The 18,692-nt window shown below is 41.9% G+C and overlaps 1 protein-coding gene and 2 long non-coding RNA genes across 3 annotated transcripts in view; 2 read left to right on the top strand and 1 right to left on the bottom strand.

The window, feature by feature from the left end:
• The window catches only part of LOC145443197 (uncharacterized), a 550,061-nt gene that overhangs the window by 303,578 nt on the left and 227,791 nt on the right, over positions 1-18,692 (top strand). The window lies entirely within an intron of this gene.
• The window catches only part of LOC145443209 (uncharacterized), a 451,826-nt gene that overhangs the window by 392,838 nt on the left and 40,296 nt on the right, over positions 1-18,692 (bottom strand). The window lies entirely within an intron of this gene.
• Positions 4,206-7,339, top strand: LOC145443764 (uncharacterized). The gene is made up of 3 exons (XR_013916530.1): positions 4,206-4,722; positions 4,804-4,978; positions 7,177-7,339. It is a non-coding gene; the product is annotated as an uncharacterized LOC145443764 (long non-coding RNA).

Genomic DNA, 18,692 nt, shown 5'->3' with positions numbered 1-18,692 from the left:
ATCGTCTCAAAAACCACGCCACGCCAGGACCAGATGGACTCTCATCGGAATTCTATGCCTCTTTGTTTAACATCCTAAAGCAGGGGTCGCCTGTTTAACACCCTAAAGCAGGGGTCGCCAACTCAAAAGGGGTCGCGGGCCACTTTTCAAAATTCCTAGAGGCCGCGGGCCGCATGACTTCAATATCGAGATTAACATAGCCAACGCAGCTTAACAACTACGTGCTTTCTGCTGTGCCCTCTTACATGGGCAATGGGCATAGTCACCACAAAATAAATAATATTTTATTGAACAAACACAAATAGGCTACAACAAAAGATATCATCTTCATCAATTTCATTATATTTTGAACTATGAGCTGCGCACGATACCAGACAACACCCTGTAGCAACTATAAAAGGGGTGGGCAACCTTTTTGCGATTTACGGCCGCATTTCGATTACTCACGTGGCCCGCGGCTGCATTCCGGTGCATAGTGATATTAAACAAACTGGGGCCAAATATCCACGTCAAACTCACCATGTCCATTTCTGGTACACTTCGGACAAATCTATTTACTCATATCGGCTTACTATGGGCACCTAGACCGTGAATATAGTCATGTTATGAAGAGCGACAGGTAGTCGCGCGAAGCGCGAACATTTTTCCATGTTTATGAGTGAATTTCATCATTTAATATTAGTATCGTTTCACCTGTTACTATCAAATATTCATCCTTTCTCGGCCCATGTGATTAGATTCACCGGTTTAGTTTATGCAGGGGGTGTCTGCAAAAACTTGGAGAAGTTATTAATGCTAGGGTACATCTTTAGGTAGGCCAATTCTCATTAGTCCCCTATGTTGCATGCAGTTATTTCTTAACCTCCCATTAGAATTGTCGTTATAGTGGAAATATATTGGATTCGCCAAAACGCATGCGGGCCTACCATAAAAAATAATAATTCGGGATGAGGAGAACACGATTCAAAATTGACGTTTCTTTATGGGTCGCATCATTTTTCTCCGCTGTTTGCATCTGTGTTGTGGGACTCAGACTACAAAGGACACTACTGTATTAAAATCCAAGATCAAGTCGCATTGAAGCGCGCATAGCGCGAAGAAAATTTCAAGAATAATTCAAACCTCACATTGATTAGGGAGTCAATTCGTAAATTCAATTTTTATAATATTGACAGCCACCAATACATTCTAATTGAATTAAGGGTCTACGGCCGCATAATATTTCTTCTACTGCCGCGGATTGGCCGCCCCAGGATTAAAGAATCGATATTGTGGTTAGTTGTACACACGGTACGACGGTAGCCTATTTGCTGGAAAACTATCTCCTCGTAAAGCATGGTCTCTTGGAGAGTCCGAAATCGTTTATCAAGGCTCCCGGTCTTGGCAGTGGTGGGCCATTGCACGCCAAGGCAATATGCCCATGCCCATTCATATCAGCAAATTTTTCCTCCATATAATGATATTACCATGCCGAACCGCAGGAATAGTGATATTGGGCACAGTATAGAATGGCTTACTTTGAACAACAACAATAATATGTTCAAACTGAAATCAATTTCGGCATTTCGAAATGGTTTTCTGACCGTTCTTTCAAAATTTCCCCAATTCAGGCCGCGTGTTGGTGACCCCTGCCCTAAAGAGTAGCTTAACAGAGGTATGCAACAATGCACTGTGCTTTTCCGCCTTCCCAAACACATGGGGAGACGCCCAGGTATTCCTTATACCAAAAAAGGGGAAATACGATCGCTAGATAATTGGCGCCCGATATCCCTGTCAAACTGCGACTATAAGATCATGGCAAACATCTTAGCAAGCAGGCTGAAACAGATAATGCCGGACATTATAGGGACTTCACAAACGTGCTCGATCCCAAGACGCCAAATAACGGATGTCCTAAGCAACATCATAGCCGCAAAAGAACTGGCAGAAAACAAAACACGCCGCTTATACCCAAGTAATAATAATATCAACTTCGCCCATGCCCATAACGAAGTAATCCATTGCACATTTACGCGCGGCAATTCCCTGCACAGACAACCGATGTTCCCACCACTACCTCTTCAAATCTCTTGAAATTTGGTACACGCACAGATGAGCTAATGCCAAACAGGATGAACTTTATTTCATGAAAATTGGACTTTTGGGTCAAAAGTTACGTCACTTTGAAAATTGACAATTTTCTGCTCATTTCGGGTCTGCAATTTCAGGTTTTTTCAATGCAATATTCAAGAAGGTGTAGCTAGATGTTAGACGACAGTTGAGATACGGCACTTGGATTTATTTGAAACTTGTCTGATCGTCTATATTTCCAAGTGAAATTTAATGCCCTTTAGGTTAGGGTCGAAGGTTAAATTAAGGGTGAATTTGGTCAATGGTCTAAAATCAGTCAGGCGTTACACGATTTAGACTGCGGATTGCTCAAAAACATATTAAAATATTTTGGAAAATAGGATCTTAAATGAAAGTTTGCTTCAAGAAGACTTCGTTCATAGCTGTTTGATTTTGGCTTTTAGACCGTAAAGTGACGAAATTGCAGTTTCAAGAGCACACTTCATTTTCACATGGAAATGCTGTAGTAGTAGGGTGTTTTCGGACATCTATTCTGGGGTGCGTGTGGACATCATGTCTGGGGTGTGTTCCGACATCACGTCTTGGGTCTGTTAGGAGTGTGTTGCCATTCGAACATCGTGTCTGGGGTGAGTTCGGACTGTTTTATCCCTCGTACATCGTGTATGAGGGGGGTGTTCAGACACCATGTCTGGCGTGTGTTAGGACTGTGTTGTCACTCGCTGACATAGTATCTGGGATCTGTTTGTGTTGCGCCAGACATGACTCAGACCTCTTATCTGCTCACTTATTTTATCCGGACATGCTCCGGAGCTGATACCTGCCCACTAAATACCCCCAGACATGGTCCGAACCGGATATATGCGCACTTAATGGACACAGATATGCGTCAGACGTGATACCCGTGTCCTAAACGACGCGTTTTTGCTGATATCTGCGATAGCTGGGTATATCCACAGTAGTGGTGGCTGAGTATATCCACAGTCACAGTAGAGATAGCTGAGTACATCCAAAGCTATCACTACTGTGGTTATACTCAGCTATCACTGCTGTGGATATACCCAGCTATCGCAGATATCAGCAAAAACCGCAAATATAGAGGTCATATATAGACCAAATGTCGTTTAGGACATGGGTATCACGTCTGACGCATGTATGTGTCCATTAAGCGCGCAGATATCAGGTCCGGACTATGCCTGGGGGTATTTGGTGCGCAGGTATCAGCTACGACACATGTTCAGATTAAAATAGTGGGCAGGTATCAGGTCTGAGGCATGTTTGGCGTATCACAAACATATTCCAGACACGATGTCCGAGTAGCAAACACAGTCTGGACACAGCCCAGGCATGATGTCCGAACACCTTCCAGACACGATGTCCGAATGACAACACAGTCCGAGCTCACCCCCGATACGATGTCCGCGTTGCAAAACAATCAGAACACACCCGAGCCATGATATCTGTGGTGAGCTCGGACTGTGTTGTCATTCGGACATCGTGTCTGGAAGGTGTTCGGACATCATGCCTGGGGTGTGTCCGGACTGTGTTTTCTACTCGGACATCGTGTCTGGGATATGTCTGTGATACGCCAAACATGCCTCAGACCTGATATCTGCCCACTAGTTTAATCTGGACATGTGTCGTAGCTGATACCTGCGCACCAAATACCCCCCAGGGCATAGTCCAGACCTGATATCAGCTGGCTTAATGGACACATACATGCGTCAGACGTGATACCCATGTCCTAAACGACATTTGGCCTATATATGACCTCTATATTTGCGGTTTTTGCTGATATCTGCGATAGCTGGGTATATCTACGGCAGTGATAGCTGAGTATAATCACAATAGTGATAGCTTTGGATGTACTCAGCTATCTCTACTGTGAATGTGAATATACTCAGCTACCACTACTGTGGATATACCCAGCTATCGCAGATATCAGCAAAAACGCGTCGTTTAGGACGCGGGTATCACGTCTGTCGCATATATGTGTCCATTAAGCGCGCATATATCCGGTTCGGACCATGCCTGGGGGTATTTAGTGGGCAGGTATCAGCTCCGGAGCATGTCCGGATAAAATTAGTGCGCAGATATCAGGTCTGAATCATGTCTGGCGCAACACAAACATATCCCAGGCCCTTTTCATACCGGATTTACGAAACTCTTTCGGGAACAAGTTCCGAAACAGGCGATGTTCACATAGAGAAAAAATTACCGAAACAGTTCCGGGAAAAGGGCGCGTTCATACCTATTTAGAGTTACCGCGAACTTATGTTCATACAGGTCATTTTTTCGGTAAATTCGCGGGAAATAATGGTCGGTATGAACGCGATTCTCCGTAAGTGTTGATAGTTACGAAACCATGTCTGTGGGGTGTTCCAGTTGTAATATGCTTGTGGAAAACAATGTGGGAGAGGCATATACGTGAGATGCGGAGAAGTTGGCTCCAACTTTTAGCTATGGGATGTTGCGGATATGCCTTCTCGAAGTGTATGGAGCTCTATACTCAATATCTGTATCAGTAATAGAGCCCGAGCATGTTCCTGGCTTGTATATTATCAACCGAAGCTGAGAGCAGAAACTGAAAGCCAGCAAAGAGGATAGAGTTCTGGAATGAAAATAACCACCAAGGCGATCACATCTGCGTACGAGGTATTCGACAAAGTCAGTTTATCTTTGTGATTGCTGTATAATAATGGTTTGGGTAAATCTAATCTTATGTACACTGTACAGAGAAACCAGGGAAATCGAGAAATTCGTGAGAGAAACATTTGGTATACTCTGCGACGAGCTTCGAGACCATAACGAAAAGCAGCAAGCAAATTACACGAACTCAATTTCTCTTGCTTGCTGAGTAGCTGTCGCTCTTTCGGGGATAGCCAATGAAGTCAATCGTTTATAGATCCAGGTAAACATCAGATGTAGGCTATTTTAAGAAGGCAACTGTCACAAGTTGATTTTAATAAAAATTGCTGGTGCCTAGTAGGGCTAGCCACAATGATTCGAGTACTCGAATCTGAATCGAGTATTAACTTTATTGATTCGAGGCGAGTAGTAAAATACTACTTTTCGAGTAGGCTACTGAAATTATACTGAAAGTTGATTTACTAACGAGAATTATACCGTAGTTTTGACAAACTTTTCCACCGAGTAAGCCTTGAAACCTTGATTGGCCGTGTCGCAACATACGAGATATATATAGTACAAAGCTACGAACGTTGCTGGAAATAACACATTTCCAAAGTCATGACCATCCCATATAACACTGTCAAGCAGTGCAATGAAAACGGTATGGTCAAAAAAACATTAAAGTATCTTTAATGTGACGGACAATAGGCGTTATGTTCTTTATGGTGGCATAAAAGGTAGCCTACACATTTGAATTTTGGCATGGTACATTGTGTTGTGATGTCATCATGGTGATACTCGACTCGAAGCGTAATAAGTGATTCAGAATCGAATCACTCAGGTACTCAATTTTGCCCAGCCCTAGTGCATAGTAATATTTCAAAATTTGTTATGGCGGAATGTCAGCCAGTTTTTGCGTAGCTTACCACTGCAAAAAGGTCAGACAAATTTGGTCTTGAATCATTATGTCAGAAAAAGAAGTCTGAAAGACCAATTGTTCTTGCCAAGTAGGCTACTTTCTGTCTCAAAAGTAAGACCCAAAGTAATGGAAAATAGACTTAAACTGGAAACTGAGCAATCAACGCAATGTCTTGGACTCGAGTCACAGAACCATGACTCGAACTCGACGCTCTGCTCGATGAGTTGGACTCGGATTTGACTCGGTGATAAATTGAAAATGACTCGACTTGAATCTAGTCAAAACTATTGAAGTGGGATCGACTTGTGACTTGGTTACAACCCTGCTCTCTTGACTGAAATTGCTGAAAATGGGACCAAATTTGTATATTTTTTGTAGTGTAGTCAGACATGCACATCAACCCACTTTAGTTACTTTTGAAAGTTACTAAAACTATGTAGTTCTAGTTGTGGATTTGAAAAAGTGAATAGTTTCTGGTTCTAGTTGCGGATATGTGAAAGTGAGTAGTTCTAGTTCTAATAGCAGATTTTGAAAGGTTGATAGTTCTAGTTCAGGGCCGGCCAACCCGTGGCCCGCGAGTTAATTTCCGAAATTAGTAGTATTATCAAAAATGGATCGCACAGATTGTGAACTTGCAAGGCCAATCAAAAATTTGATTAGTCTGGCCGCAACACTTGAGATGTGATGACTGAAATATCAGTTCCTACGCATTGGTAGGTCTATGAGCCAGTCACATTTTGGTAGATCTTCATACCCTACAATAAAGCAGAATATTTTGCGATAGATTTCAAAAGTAAAGATTTTCTACACGCTCGGCTTAGCGCAACATCTGTCACTCGATTTCTTGCTTTTAATATTGTTACCCCTTTGTGAAAATGAAAGAACGCCTAATCTATCAGATTGAGTCTAACTACCGTATATATATATTCGCGACCTCCCGTTTGCGCTCGCAGAAAGACCGTCGACTAGGAAACCTAGGCACAAAATGATTGCCGCATGTTGGACGAAGCTTTCGATATGTCCAGGTGCCGAATAGTCCAGTCCTTGCAAACTGAGCCCAGCGATATACAGCAGGCTTGCAATATAGTCAAGTGACAATATAATTAATTTATCAACTTCAAAAAATTTTCGTGCTTCGCGCGGCTAGTGGCCGGCAGAATAGTTCGTCAATCGAATGTGGTGATTTGGCTGAAAACGTTGGCCACCGCTGTTCTAGTTGCTAGTTTAAAAAATTGAGTAGTTCTAGTTGAAGTTGCGCATTTTGAAATTCCAGTATTTTGTACAAGTCTGAGTGTGGTGGGTTGATCAAAAATTACCACAGCAGCATTTGTACCAAACATGCATTTGCTGCATTCAAGTTTTTTCAGGATGACTTCATGATTGGGAGCCAGACGGTTCCGTACTAGCCTACATAACTGATGACGCAGCCTATCCCTTTCGGCCCCGGCTCATGGAGCCTTTTCCCTGAAACACAAACAGAGCATAAGCTAAAGCTAATTTCAAATATGTAATATAAATTTCCTTTCTGCTGCCCTTAAAATTCACAATTGCTTTTTCAGAAACTTGGCAAAGCACACATGAAGGTTGAAAGATTTTGGTCGACTGAAGGCGCGGTGTTCAGCTTTTCTCATAAACTGCAATCCGCTAAGGCCAGAATGATACAGAGGATGGTATACGCAATGAAGACAAGACCTGGTGGTGATCCAAGTATCGCTGGCCCAGATGTCGGAAATGCCCTGTATGACTTTCTCAATAAACAATGCTCTTGCTTAACCAGATGTGTTTGTGCTGTTTCATTCTATTCATGAGAGAAGCTATAACTTAATGCACACTTGCACAGTTCCGCCTTTTCACCTTTTTCATCAGTATCCTCCATCTAGACCTGTGAAAAGATCAAATTAAGTTACACAGGAATGACTTGGTTGTAACAAGAAAATGAAGGCATAGGTGACCACCAAATTATGGCTCGGATGATGTACGATGGCTTACCAGCCCGTTGGTACAATTTGAATTTTTGGTTAGTGAGTCAGAGCTAAGGACATCATTCTCTGCTGTGCTGCCACTATCAAAGCAGATGTTACTAAATCCCCTTTTCAGTAGGCGTATATGACGGTGACTAACCTACACAAAGCATATCCATGGTTAGAAACTTGCCTTTGATGTAACAAATTTGGTAAGGGTTAAGATCACCAGCCAAATTGGTGTTGAAGTGCTAACGTTTTCAGGCAACTCACCCAATGCTGCATCATTTGGAGATGGTGTTCTATCTTTTTAGCCGTGCTCTGTTCACAAAACCACAGAAAAAAGAAGCTGACTAGTAGTCAGTGACTACGTATTGTGTGCATACAGAATATAAATCCAAGAATAATGCATTCCCAACACCATTACCAAGAAGATCAAAATGCCGCAGGTATCTGACCTCGAAATACAAGCAGCCTGAATGAACAGCGCGTTACGGTAACTAAAAATTTGATTGACAGCGTTCCGGGAACCCAGCTGCGGCATTCGTGTTCATACTCAGTCGGTCCCGTAAAAATCTCCGAAAATAAGCGCGTTCATACCGCCCCGAATCACCAGTGTTATGTTCACATAGAGGGGTTCCGATAAACATTTTCGAGAAATGTTATTCCCGGAACCCCGGTATGAAAAGGGCCCCAGATACTATTTCAGAGTGACATCACAGTCCTAACACACGCCCGGCATGGTGTCTGAACACCCCTCTCATACACGATGTCCGAGGGACAAAACAGTCCGAACTCGCCCCAGACACGATGTTCGAATGGCAACACAGTCCTAACAGACCCAAGACGTGATGTCGGAACACACCCCAGACATGATGTCCTCACGCACCCCAGAATAGATGTCCGAAAACACCCTACTACTACAGCATTTCCATGTGAAAATGAAGTGTGCTCTTGAAACTGCAATTCATCACTTTACGGTCTAAAAGCCAAAATCAAACAGCTATGAACGAAGTCTTCTAGAAGCAAACTTTCATTTAAGATCCTATTTTCCAAAATATTTTAATGTGTTTTTGAGCAATCCGCAGTCTAAATCGTGTAACGCCTGACTGATTTTAGACCATTGACCAAATTCACCCTCAATTTAACCTTTGACCCTAACCTAAAGGGCATTAAATTTCACTTGAAAATATAGACGATCAGACAAGCTTCAAATAAATCCAAGTGCCGTATCTCAACTGTCGTCTATCATCTAGCTACACCTTCTTGCATATTGCATTTAAAAAACCTTAAATTGCAGACCCGAAATGAGCAGAAAATTGTCCATTTTCAAAGTGACGTAACTTTTGACCCCAAAGTCCAATTTTCATGAAATAAAGTTCATCCTGTTTGGAATTAGCTCATCTGTGCGTGTACCAAATTTCAGAAGATTTGAAGAGGTAGTGGTGGGGGCATCGGTTGTCTGTGCAGGGAATTATCGCGCGATAATCCGGGAATACTAGAGCATCAAGCAGACATCAAGAATGAATTTACGAAACAGATGATTACAAATTGGAAATCACGTATCAAATCAGTAATTTGTCTCCAACATAAAATACCATGGGGTTTTGGGCAGGGCATGGTATGGTATGGTGTGGTATGGAACGAGAATTTTCCATAATCCATACTTGCCTTACTCTCTCCATACCATACTTGCAATTTTCCATACCATACCAACATTGTTCCATACCATACTTGATACATATTCCATACTTTCAAATACTCCAATATCATAAGTATAGTACCTTTTATAGCACCTATCTTATTGATATTTCGGATGTCATTATTGCTTAAACTGGCCATGGTGCGAATATAATTCCTGGTAATAGTTTTACAGAGTCTGTTTTGGTGAGGTTTAGTTCACGGTGGTGAGGTTCCGTATACGTCTACTCTACATCTTCCGCGAGCAAAATGAGTTAGTGAACAGATTGTTATCTACGGCTGTCCATAAAAGGGACTGGCAACATACGGCCCGAGGGCCGGATCCGGCCCGCAACAAGATTCTTTCCGGCCCGCGACGGTTTCCCGTCTTAAGGCATCTGCACACTGACCTCGCGACGCAACATCGCGAGTTGCGCGTTGCGAGTTGCGAGTCGTAGGTCGCGAAGCAATGCACACTGGTCCCGGCAGTGCCCACAAATGGCAACTACAGCTATTGCGCGTTCTGTCCGAAGTCTCGCAATGGATACACATTGCACAGCTCCCGATAGATCGCAAAATGAATATTTCGATGGGCATACATGGGTTTGTCAATGAATAAGATGACGTCTTATATGCACACACTTTTCCATTAACGAACCAATATCATATTTCAATGCTTGAAAAGGCATAATCAGGGTGACCCAGTTAAAGGCGCTATTTCCGATTGCCGATCCAAATTTCTGGAATTCTAGCTGTAGCCTATTATGCTACAGACACCAAGCCTTTCTGTATTCCACTGCCTCAGTGACTGCATCAACTGTCAAGCACTCATACAATAATTTCTCGATATGATAGAGAACAAAATTCAAATGCATTATAATTTTATTGTAAATGAAATATTCAATATCCAAATATAACTCTGGGATTCTTTTTTTTTCAATCTTCGATTCGCCCGCAGGTATCCAGCATGGAAATTGATCCGTGGGTCTGGTTGATTCATTCTTTATAATGATGCATAGTCCATTTCTGACTTATAATATTAGCCATTACAATTCGTACTGAAGTCTGATAAAGAGGAGAATAGACGAAATCTAACATCAACTGCTACTACCTAGTCAACAAAAAGATTTTCAGACGTCGTGTACAGAGATGTACCGGTATCCGAAATATACATCAGTGAACCCATGACATACCACGATTATATGTACCTGCTTAACCTAGTTTCCAACCAATGTACACTGTACAGGTCAAAATGAATCAGACAAGGTATATGTCTAATAAGTCCACCTGTAGACATACAATGACTGAGAGTTTCGCGGTATCGGTACAGCCGGAGCTGGTTGGCCTTTGGTAATTACCAAGTACCGGTACTGCTTACAGTATAATGCTGTCTTGCAGTTAAGCTTCAAGTTTTATAATGGCCTCAAATCAGTCTAAATTCAATGAGGAAACAATTATAGATGCCCAAATACGCAATGCCCGGACAAACTATTGCGGTGACATAGAGCTAACGATCAGTAACTGCTGACCAGTCGCTCGCAACCCTGTCGCAGACGGCATGTTGCGAGTTGCCGGCGACTCCGGTCTGCATGGTCCAGTCGCAGACAGGCGCGATTCTCTCGTTTTATCGGGTGGCGAGCTCAGTGTGCAGAGGCCTTTACATAATAATGTGGCCCGCGGCCCCAGTCAGCCAAGATTCCCCTCTACTTGCCTAAACGTCAAATTTTAGTGACTGTATGTTATTACATAGGTGTGCGCACTGTGCAGCGTGCGAGAGTGGAGCTTACGCGTAAGTTCGTCGAAGCGAGAAGACTTGCATTATCGGCATTTACGATGTGCGGAACCCTAATGAATTGATTCTTGGTAAATTTTTGGTACCGGGCTTATTAAACGCTTTGAAATCTTAATTAGGATTGCATCGTGAGTTATTTGATCAGAGAGAAGCAGACACGGCGGCGCCTGTATGACAATGCTTTCTCAAATCAACATTGTATAGTCATTATCGGCGAGAAATGGCTTTGAAGTGACATTTGCTGTCGATAAAATACATTCATTAAATACGATTTATTCTTTGTATACATGGGCGAATAATTCATCCATTCAGCAATCCGGCCCGCCAAGTACCTAATTTTCCTACTTACGGCCCGCCGACTGGAGAAGTTGCCCGCCCCTGTTCCAAAAGGATATCATCTCATTTCCGATACATTGGCATGAGGCACATGCAAGTTTGAAGTAAATACTCGCAAAATAATTTATATAGGCGCACCCATAAAATATCCCAGCTGCAGGCGATCAATACTGCAGCGATCTGCGTGATTATTAGTACAGTATTTGGTTGGGGTTAGCGTGGCGAGAATTCCAAACTATATGTACCCCACTCCCTGATCTATAATCCTAATGCGAGATCGTTTGAAATATGACCAATAAGATATCTCGGTATGTAAATAGTATAGATGTGCGGACAATGTTTCGGAAGAAATGTAATTATCAATCACATTGAGCATTTAGTTCGTTGCATCATGATTGCTTGTAAGCTGTCGTCACCCAAGGAATGAGGTAGTTGGAGTAGCCTACATTACCAATTATTGCGTCACATGATAGACTATGCTCGGAGACGTCGTGAGAGCAGGGCATGGTATGGTATGGTATGGAACGAGAATTTTCCATACTCCATACTTGCCTTACTCTCTCCATACCATACCTGCAATTTTCCATAACATGCCAACATTGTTCCATACCATACTTGATACATATTCCATACTTTCAAATACTTCAATATCATAAGTATAATACCTTTTATAGCACCTATATTATTGGTATTTCGGATGTCATCATTGCTTAAACTGGCCATGGTGCGAATCTAATTCCTGGTTATAGTTTTACAGGTGCCGTGTACGTCTACTCTACAGCTTTTCCGAGCAAAATGAGATAGTGAGCAGATTGTTCTCTAGGACTGTCCATAAAAGGGACTGGCAACATACGGTCCGCGGGCCAGATGCGGCCCGCAACAAGATTTTTTCCGGCCTGCGGACAGTTTCCCGTCTCACATAATAATGTGGTCCGCGGCCCTAGTCTGCCAAGATTCCCCCCTACTCGCATAAACGTCAAATTTTAGTGACTGTATGTTATTATATAGGTGTGCGCACTGTGCAGCGTGCGAGAGTGGAGCTTACGCCTAAGTTCGTCGAAGCGAGAGGACTTGCATGATCGGCATTTACGATGTGCTGAACCCTAATGAATTGATTCTTGGTAAATTTTGGGTACCGAGCTTATCAAACGCTTTGACATCTTAATTGGATTGCACCGTGATTGCACGGCGGCGCCTGTATGACAATGCTATTCTCAAATCAACATTGTATAGTCATTAGCGGCGAGAAATGGCTTTGAAGTAACATTGCTGTCGATAAAATACATTCATTAAATACGATTTATTCCTTGTAGACATGGGCGAATAATTTATCCATTCAGCAATCCGGCCCGCAAGTACCTAATTTTCCTATTTCCGGTCCGCCGACTCCCTGATCTATAATCATAATTACGAGATCGTTTGAAATATGACCAATAAGATATCTCGGTATGTAAATAGTATAGATGTGCGGACAATGTTTCGGAAGAAAGGTAATTATCAACAGAGGTGGTCAGTAACAAAGTACTTCTACTTTTTCGAAGTACTCAAGTAGTTTTCCTCTACTTCCGGTACTTACTCAAGTAGATATGATTTTCGCTACTTCTACTTTTACTTCTTGATATTTGGTGATCTACTTACTTACTTTTCGCTATTTTCAGTTTGTCAAGTAGAAGTAGTTCAATCTTCCAATCAGGAAGATAGCCTGAGGAATTTAGGAGATGTTTTCACGGAGTATTAACATTTAATTTCCATAAAAGTTAGGTAAAGCACAGAATTTTCGTCGCGCTTCGCGCGCAGCGGCTACGAAGTGACCAGTATGATTTCACGAAAGTATCGGTGAATATAATTTAGGTGGAAGGTTGGCGTGGTTCCGTTCACACCACATTGTCGCCCTTCGCCCATATGAAATAATTAAGCAAAGTATATATGGCTCATCATAACGTTTGAAACTGATGTTTCGCAATCCAGCATTTCTTGTCATATCGTAATCTAGCATGTCCATGGTGGGTCCTAATCTGGAAGAGTGGACTTTGACTTTCTTTTTTCGTTTCAGAGCTGTTTTAGCATACCAACTTTGAAACTTTCTGGGCTAAAAACATGAAATACATATTCTGCTTTTAGAAGCAGTATTTATATTTCACCTTCAATTCCCAGGATCATATACTTTGAGGTATAATTAGAATCAGTTCTTTTGTCCGGATAACATACATGTTGAAGTATAAATGCAAGTTCAGTAATGCCTTTAATTTCTGGAAATAAAGCTACACAATATGGCATTTTTACGGTCCACCATACCTTTTAGTAACGTTTACTAATAGCGCAAAGTGTTTACACCGTATCCTATACAACTTCTCCGTATTGCTCTTCGACTAAACTACGGGCCTTATAATATGGGGGATGGCGCTATACCATGCTATTTTCTAATAGTGATGTTCCAGAAAACAGAGGATTAGTATCGCGTTTCCTTATCAATACCATCATTTTCATCCCATGATGCGCGGACGAATGCTTATGCTATCGAAAATAGGATACCTGCGGGTATGCATCAATATGAATCAAACTCGTCACCTATCACATAGCTCAATTTGCACCGTTTTATAATCCATCCAATCAGAATCGTTTTCACAACTACTTACTTACTTGAGTACTTTTAAAGTCAGTAAATTTTACTTATACTTCAAGTAGTTTTAGGTTGCTTATGAAAGAAGTACTTCTACTTGTACTTGAGTAGATTTTTTTCATCGCTACTTCTACTTCTACTTGAGTAGCTTTCTGGACTACTTTGACCACCTCTGATTATCAATCACATTGAGCATTTAGTTCGTTGCATCATGATTCCTTGTAAGCTGTCGTCACTCAAGGAATGAGGTAGTTGGAGTAGCCTACATTACCAATTATTGCGTCACATGATAGACTATGCTCGGAGATGTCGTGTTTGGACTCGAGAGAATATCGGATCAACATTACTGTTGTCATTATTATATCACAAAATCATGCTCTTAAAACCGTTGCACAAGCGTGTTTTATTTGTTCCTACAAAGCGTTCAGTAGTTCACGTTCACACATAAGAAAAGCGATCGTATTCCGTGAACAACGAACAACGTACGCTTCATGAAGCTTGCACAGATAACGATAAAATGTAAAAAACAACAAAGTATGGAAGTATGGAAATGTCGTTCCATACCATAGATTAAAATCTTTCATTTCATACCATACTTGCATTGTTCCATATTCCATACCAAAATATCGATCCATACCATACTTCCATACGATACCATACCATACCATGCCCTGGTTTTGGGCTACTCTTCCGCCGTCCCCTACCTACGCTCGAAAATCCTTACTGGAGTGAATCACGATGATGCGCAGTAAGGAATTCGAATTAGCATTCATAATTGCATACTCAATAACACTGTCCGAATTCGCGTCCCGATTGAAGAACTATCACGAAAGAACGAGTATTTGCTCATCCGATTCATACCAAAGATAAGATGGAATTTCTCGGCTCGTGCTCGTCATATCGACATGTGCAACGAAATCACGTTTTTATCCTCTCTCTCTCTCTCTCATTTCGCGTAATACATAGTGATCATTATTTTCGAACCGTATACCGACACGGTTATGCTGATTTTGAAATTGCGGGTATGCCGAATACCCACAATATTCATAGGCATATTTCGCATACCGAGGTTCGGCACTCATGTATGAAAATGTAACATATGACTGCTCTGCTGTTAAATCCCCACGAACATGGTTAGTCGAAAAAGGTAGCGCCAAAGGGGAAAAGATTCTTAATTTCGCGAAGGTCTGCTGTTGAATTATGTGAACTCAGCAGATATGGTTGTTGCAATGTTGCATATTTTATATAAGCATTAGGGTTGTCCAAAATTTGGGAAATCTCAAAAATGATGGGTATCAATGTCTCATTCTATAGAATATTGATAAAAAACAATAATGAGCCTGGAATAAGCTCACAGGAAAGTCGTTAAGATTTGTTGCAAAGCGTTTGAAGGTAGCTACCGACGAGTGGGCGTGCCAGCGACCATAGAACGGCAACAAGACTAGTAATCACGAAATCGCGGCTCTCGATTGGATAATCGTCTATGGTTCAATGATCACGACGGTGGTGACTTGCTGAATAGTTGATAAAGGAGTCTGCTAACGGCGGTGATTCTGTAAGGTGTAAGCGCATTGTAGGTTGGTTGGCAGATAATGACTCAATATTAATTTAGGACATGTTGAGTTACTAAATACATGATGATGAACAACCAACAGCTGCTTCACATAAACTTTAAAGGCGTGACTGGCCTATTGTGAAGGAAACCGCCGTAGCCTGCACGTCTGTTCTGACCGAGGAAAGCACAGAACACACGGAGGAATATTACAAAGGCGCTTATGCAAGTGGCGAACGAATTGCTCATTTCAGAAGGGATGCATCATCATTGAACACAAATATGAAGATTAACAATGGCGCTACTTTGTTTGATCATGTTAGACTCCTGTCGTGGTGCATAATTGAAGTCTTGAATGCTCTAAGGATTAACTGAATCAGCCCTTATGTTGGGGACTTGCTAGACTCTTACAGTAAAATCAATTCACTCGTAAGTGCTGTCAAAGTCGTCAATGATGCCGCAGAAAGAGGTGTAAAGGTAAGCACACACTACGCAGGTATGACCAGCAAAAATACAGTTTGCTGGTATATCTTAGCATGTCCTGAATGAATTTTGAATCATTACCAGCTGCAACACTACAAATGCTGTAATCTAACCAGACATGGACATAAAACGAGCTAAAAATACATTGAAGCGGTGCAATAAGTACACTTCTTCGGGGTTCCAATATATAAGCTATCTGTTCGGCCCATATAACAGCTTCTGAGCAGATAAGATTTTTTGCGGCATCCATCTCACATACGGTGTGCTGCACCAGTTTGCAATATCTAATATACTTTACCTACGCCCTGAAAAGTAGGAGCACAAACGTAATTGCAACCATACCTGACTAGGTATTTCTTGGATATATATTTAGTTCTAACAGTGCACAAGCATTCGCCGTTTCACCTCTGTCATGCCTGCAAAAGCCATACGAGCAAACTGTCTTTTTAATGGTCATACCGGCATAGCCTGTGTTTACCTTTACACATCTTTCGGCGGCATTATTGCCAACTTTGACGGCACTTACGAGTGAATTCGATTTGCTGTAGGAATCTAATAAGTCCCCAGCATAAACGGCTGACCTAGCCAATCCTTAGAGCATTCACGACTTCAAATATATACCACCACAGGAGTCTCATAATATCAAACAAAGTAGTGTCATCGTTGAGCTTTATATTTGTGTTCAATGATGATGCATCCCTTCTGAAACGAGCAATTCGTTCGCCACTTGCATAAGCGCCTTTGCATTATTCCTCCGCGTGTTCTGTGCTTTCCTCGGTCAAAATAGACTTGTAGGCTACGGCGTTTTCTTTCACATTAAGCCAGTCATGCCTTGAAAGTTTATGTGAAGCAGCTGTTGGTTGTTCATCATCATGTATTTAGTAACTCAATATGTCCTAAATTAATCTTAAGTCATTATCTGCCAACCAAACTACAATGCGCTTACAGAATCACCGCCGTTAGAACTAATCAGCAAGCCACCACCGTCGTGATCCTTGAAGCATAGACGATTAGCCAATCGAAAGCCGCGATTTCGTGATTACTAGTCTTGTTGCCGTTCTATGGTCGCTGGCACGCCCACTCGTCGGTAGCTACCTTCAAACGCTTTGCGACAAATCTTAATCACTTTCCTGTGAGCTTATTCCAGGGTCATTATTGTTTTTCATGAATAATCTATAGAATGAGACATTGACACTCATCATTTTTGAGTTTTTCCAAATCTTGGACAACGCTAATAAGCATCTTATGAAGTAGGCCTACGTCGGAGCCGGAGCTACCCCTCAAATAACTGGCTCCAGCTCCGGCTTCGGATGAATTTTATGTGGAGCTCCGGCTCCGGCTTCAGCTCCGGTAAAAATGCATGGCTCCGGGGCTCCGGGCTCCGGCTCCAAAGCCCTGGGTGATGATACTAAATGAGAATCAGTGCACCCTAATTATAGCCATAACCAGTTAAAATATCAAGCCAAATAAAAATTCCGTACGATTTCGTTACGTATTGTAATTCATATTTAACAGCTATCGAGTTTGCAAATAAGCGATGTCACGATGCCAACGGAATGTTATAGGAAAATTGCATTCACATTGAAGTACATCAGCTTCACAGAAATACATTTCAAAGAGTGCAATTTAACGACGGAAAAGCTCAATGAATTCTACAGTGGATGCAGAGACTTCGATATATCAGTAAGTTCCTTCAATGTATCAGACGCAAGCATTGTATAGATCAGTGGTTCCCAACCTTTTTCGTCTCATCGCCCCCTTTTGAAGCTCTACACCGATCATTGCCCCCCAAATATTGCGAACCAAAAATGGGCATACAATCTGGGATAACCGGCGAGTTGACTAATAAAAAAAGTCAACCTTTCCGCTCGACCTCGAAATTACACTTCTACAGCTAAATGTTCGTGAGTTGACTAGAAAAAGGTCATTTCTCCGACTTGATTACCATCAGGACCGTAACAGCACTTCGTCATCCCTCCCCCCCAAACAAACGTTGGTCTTGGTCCTCGATGGGGTGATAAATCAAACCCCAGCCCCCCTCAACCAGTCCTTACATATTAGCTATACCCAATTTCATGTGGTGTTTAGTGAGTCACCGTACTTCGCCTAAACGCGCAAAACGCGAAAAATTTATATAACTCATGCTCTAATCGGTCAATATGGTCGGGAATTGCATATATTGCTATCCATTTTTATCCCCTCTCTGCTCATGTAATAAGATTTATCGGTAGAGTTGAGTGTGGTGTTTTGGAATAGGTATGACCCCTAAATATTAATTAAACATCTTCGGGCGGACTCTTTGTTATATTGACTTCTTTACATGATGCTATTTCGTGACCTCCTATATCTGCTATGTCAAAAGATACGGATATTGCCAAAACGTACCAAACTAAAAGACGCATATTGTTTGAAATGGGTATTTCTGTAGTGGCATATAATTTTTCCCTGCGGGGTGGCATTTGTCTTGTCGGGTTCAGATCGCCAGGATAGGAACATTCGATGCCAGCCATTAAGGCGCCTAAGGACAATTAAATATGTATATCATAGTTTTCGATCATCACAAGGGCATTCCTTTTCGTCCAAGGTCTTCTTGCTACTGATCGTTCTGGCACACTTCTCGGAGTGGCATGTTACATGGCTTATAACTTCAT

The sequence above is a fragment of the Botryllus schlosseri genome, chromosome 7 (genome assembly GCF_051294905.1).
Source record: "Botryllus schlosseri isolate E-star chromosome 7, Bs_hap1, whole genome shotgun sequence".
Taxonomy (NCBI): Eukaryota; Metazoa; Chordata; class Ascidiacea; order Stolidobranchia; family Styelidae; genus Botryllus; species Botryllus schlosseri.
The sequence above is the reverse complement of the archived record's forward strand: the minus strand, read 5'-3'. Positions and strand labels throughout refer to the sequence as shown.